The sequence below is a fragment of the Mastomys coucha genome, unplaced genomic scaffold, assembly GCF_008632895.1.
Source record: "Mastomys coucha isolate ucsf_1 unplaced genomic scaffold, UCSF_Mcou_1 pScaffold23, whole genome shotgun sequence".
NCBI lineage: Eukaryota > Metazoa > Chordata > Mammalia > Rodentia > Muridae > Mastomys > Mastomys coucha.
In genome coordinates, this window is record NW_022196906.1 from 104,457,261 (window position 1) to 104,461,899 (window position 4,639).

Below are 4,639 nucleotides of genomic sequence, written 5' to 3' on the forward strand. Positions count from 1 at the left end.
TTTCTGATTTCTTTATTGTTTCTATTTCCATTTTTAGGTTCTGGATGGTTTTGCTCATTTCCTTCACTGGTTTGACTGTTGTTTTCCTGTAGTTCTTTAAGGAATTTTTGTGTTTCCTCTTTAAGAGCTTCTAGCTCTTTACCTGTGTTCTCCTGTATTTCTTTGAGAGTGCAATTTATGTCTTTCTTTATAAGATTTATTTTTATTATTATACATAAGTACACTGTAGCTGACTTCAGACACACCAGAAGAGGGCGTCAGATCTCATTGCAGGTGGTTGTGAGCCACCATGTGGTTGCTGGGATTTGAACTCAGGACCTTCAGAAGAGCTTGTCCTTTCAAACTTGAGCATTCTTTCCTCCCTTCCAGTGTTTTGAGACAGAGTCTTCCCATGTACCAGGATGGCACTGTAGTCTCACTCCTGGCTCGGGAGTGCTGCAGTTACATGGCACACAAAGTCAGCATCTGCTGAGGAGTTGAGACAATGTTCTGATAATTCTCACTAGGGGAGGATTAGGTTAGAGAGGTAGGAAATGAGTTTTGGATAGGAAGTAGCCGTCCACTGTTCCAGTTCCAACTGTGGACTCAAAGGGGAATGACCATTTGTCTTTCCTAAGCCTTAGTCAGATTCCAATTTGAGTCAGAACTCTGGCCTGGACACATAGAAAAAAAAAACCCTTTTGGGAAAAAAAAAAGTACTACCTAGTGATATCTTAAAACACATCTAGTTGCTTATGGGCTTTATCAGTCAGTATACTATATATCCATCTGTATATTGGTCAACATATTAGCTCAAAGTCTTTTGGTTTTCTTCAAGACAGGGTTTCTCTGTGTAGCCTTGGCTGTCCTGGAACTCACTCTGTAGACCAGGCTAGCCTCACACTCAGAAATCTGCCTGCCTCTGCCTCCCAAGTGCCGGGGACTAAAGGTGTGCGCCACCACTGCCCTGCTACTCAAAGTCTTTATATTGGCTGTGGCTATAGTTCAGTGGTAGGGACTACTTGCTTAGTGTTCTAGTTTCATTCTTTTGCTGTGATAAAACACTTGGATCAAAAGCAACTTAGGGGAGAAAATGGTTTACCCTTCCAGGGCACAATCCATCATTTAGGAAAATCAGAGTAGAAATTATGCTAGTTTTCTTATACAGCCTTGGCCAGCTATGTAGGTAGGTGCTGCCCACCACAGTGGGCTAGGCCATCCATCAAGATACCGTCCCCACAGAAAGGCCACAGACCAGTCTGATCTAGGCAATTCCTTAACTGATGGTTCCCTCTCAGATGACTATGTATGTCAAGCTGACTAAGCCAACCGGGATGCTTAACATACACAAGGCACTCCGTTCAATTTGCAGCACTGGGAGGGACAAAATTTACAAAGAGTCTTGGAGAATGTGCTCAGGTGAGCAACTGGTGTTCCCCTGTCCTAGATACGTTTCCCATCTCTCTACCAAGCCATAGAACTTACCTGTGGCGATGGCCATGCTTTGACTTTCTTCCCTTTTTCATGAGACACCAAAGCTAATTTTAAGGGCCACCAGGAGCCACCCTGGAGTCTGCTGGAGTGGATGTAGCCTGGGCCCATGGGAGATACAAGTGATTCTCAACGTCTTTATCAGTACTGTAGGAGCGGGGAAAGGTTTCATGTTGGGGACTGTGGACTTTTTCTTTAAATACATTTTGAGGGCTTTTTAATTTTTTATAAAAGCATGGGATAGCAGTGGTTTTGAATAGGTTAGGCCTCCATAGACTCCTGTATTTGAAAGTTTGGCCCATAGGCAGTAGCACTATGAGGTGTGGGGCCTTCCTGGAGGAAGTGCATCACTGTGGGCGTGGTCTCTGAGGTTCCCTAGGCTTAGGCTCCGCCCACGGCGGAAGAGTGACTCCTGGCTGCCGTCGGATCAAGACGCACAGTTCCTTCTCCAGCACTTGTCTGCCGCCATTCTTCCTGCCATAATGGACTAGACCTCTGAAACTGTAAGCCAACCCCAATTAAACGCTTTCCTTATAAGAGTTGCCTTGGTCATGATGACTGTTTACAGCAATGGAAAGCCTACGGCGTGGCATGGTGGCACACGTCTTTAATCCTAGCACTCAGGAGGCAGAGGTAGGTGCAAGGCCTGCCTGGTCTACACAGTGAGTTAGTTCTAGGCCAGCAGGGGCTGCATAGTGAGGCCCTGTCTTTTTTTTTTTTTTTTTTTTTTTTTTTTTTTTTTTTCTCTTTTTCTTAAAATGTATGGAAAAGTATCCAGTAAACTAAGAAGTATCTGTTGGTTGGCCCAGGCGGTCAGTCGCGGTAAGTACGGAGAATGAGGCTGGATATTAGGGGATTTGAAGGCAAGTCTGGGCTGAAAAGGGTTTTCTTTTTCCGGACAGGGTTTCTGGAAAAAGTAGCATTGGCTGTACTGGAACTCTCTAGACCAGGCTTAAGTGCGGAGATTAAAGGTATGAGCCACCGTGCCTTATGACATGCATTTTCTTTGTCTTGCATTCAAACTGGGTGTGGTGGTACATAATCCTAGTACTTGGGATACAGCAAACCAGATTCCAGAGAATCCTGAACACCATCTCAAAGGTACTGCCTGTAAAATTTGAATCAGCCAGGCGGTGGTGGCAAACGCTTTTAATTCCAGCACTTGGGAGGCAGAGGCAGGCGGATTTCTGAGTTGAAGGCTAGCCTGGTCTACAGAGTGAGTTCCATCCAGGCCAGCCAGGGCTATACAGAGAAACCTTGTCTTGAAAAAAACAAAACAAAACAAAAAAGAAAAAAATTGAATCAAAGATTTATGGGCCTCAGAATTTCCATTGACCTCCATGGTTTTGTATTTCTAATTTATTTACTTATTCATTTATCAATTATATGTAAGTACACTGTTGCTGTCTTCTGACACACCACAAGAGGGCATCAGATCTCATTACAGATGGTTGTGAGCCACCATGTGGTTGCTGGGATTTGAACTCAGGACCTTTGGAAGAGCAGTCAGTGCTCTTACCCGCTGAGCCATCTCACCAGTCTCTGACCTCCATGGTTTTGATATGCTTACTCTATTGGGTTCTGACTAGACCACAGTTAACCATTAGACTGAGGTACCATTCACCTGTTTATTAAGGAACTGGAAACCCATACACCTCATCTTAGGTTGCTCTCAACTTAGTATCCATGTAGAGTAACCCCTTCCTCATGTCAAGTGGCTGCCAATGGCTTAAGTAGCATTTAAGGCAAAGGGCTCCAATATATTAAAAATATAGCTGGGCATGATAGCAAGCACACTAGAGAGAGACTGCAGAAGAGAGGGCTTCAAGCTCTAAGCAAACCTGGACTACATACTGAAATATCTCAAAAAAAAAATCAGTAAAGATTTTTGGACTGTAAACTTGGACTGGGATGTTTCTCAGTAGGTGGAGTGCTGTACTGGTCTACTATTTAGGAAGCCTTGAGTTCAATCCCCAGCACCATATAATCTAGCTATGGTGATGTATCCCTATAATCTCAGTGCTATGTGGTAGATGCTGGAGAATGAGAGATGTTCAAGGTCATCATTGGCAACATACTGAGGTCAAGGCCAGAGGGGACCCAGGAAACCCCAGCTCAAAAAGAAGTAAGAAGAGGAAGTTCAGGGTTTCACAAGTACCTCTTTTTATCCTCACAGCAGTGAGAGAATCTGTTCACAATAAGACTTTCATCTTCAGCAGGTTGTGGTGTCTGGCACCTGTAATCCAGGTATCAGGGAGGCTGGGGTAAAAAGGATTTTGAGTTTGAGGTCAGCATAGCATACAGCAAGTTTCAGCCACAAAGGAAAGCTCACCAATGAAAGCAAAACAAAATGGCGGTGGGAGACTAAAACCTAGAGCGGGTTGTTTTTTTTTTTTTTTTTGGTGGACCTTGAACTTCCATGATATGCCTAAAAGTTACCAGGAAAAAAAAATCCAGATTAACCTCTAAATGAAATGATATAGAGATTCTGCTAGCCTACATACAAGTGAAAAAAATTTTTTATGAGCCTGTTAGATGGTGGTGCACGCCTTTAATCCCAGCACTTGGGAGGCAGAGACAGGTAGATTTCTGAGTTCAAGGCCAGCCTGGTCTACACAGAGAAACCCTGTCTCGAAAAACAAAACAAAACAAAACAAAAACCAAAAAACCTAGAATCCTAGCACCCAAAAGGTTGTAGGCAGGATGAAGCATTCAAGTGTTCAGGGAAGGTCTAAACTACAGATTTTTGTCTAAACAACAGGACAAAGTTAGCTAGTGAAGGATTCTGTTAGATCACATTACAATTTATTAGTGAATCCAATTAAAAAATTAGTGGCTAATCTATCCCCCCCCCAAAAAAATTACACAAAAGATCTGAATTCTCTGTGATCTGCCACATGATAAGCAACTGCTATAAATTCAGCGTGGTGTAAATTAGCTAATAGCTAATAGTTTCATGAAATCCTGCTAATCCAGAAGCTTGTAGTTTAAATTATCTTTTTTTTTTCGAATAGTTTCACGAAATTCTGCTAATCCAAAACCAAAAAGTTTGTAGTTTTAAGTTCTCTTAACTTTTTTTTTTCAAGAATAATTAATAACCATTTCCTCGGGACGTTTCCCCGAGGTCTTAAGAACAAACACAGCCTCTCAGACTTTCGGGGTGAGAGCA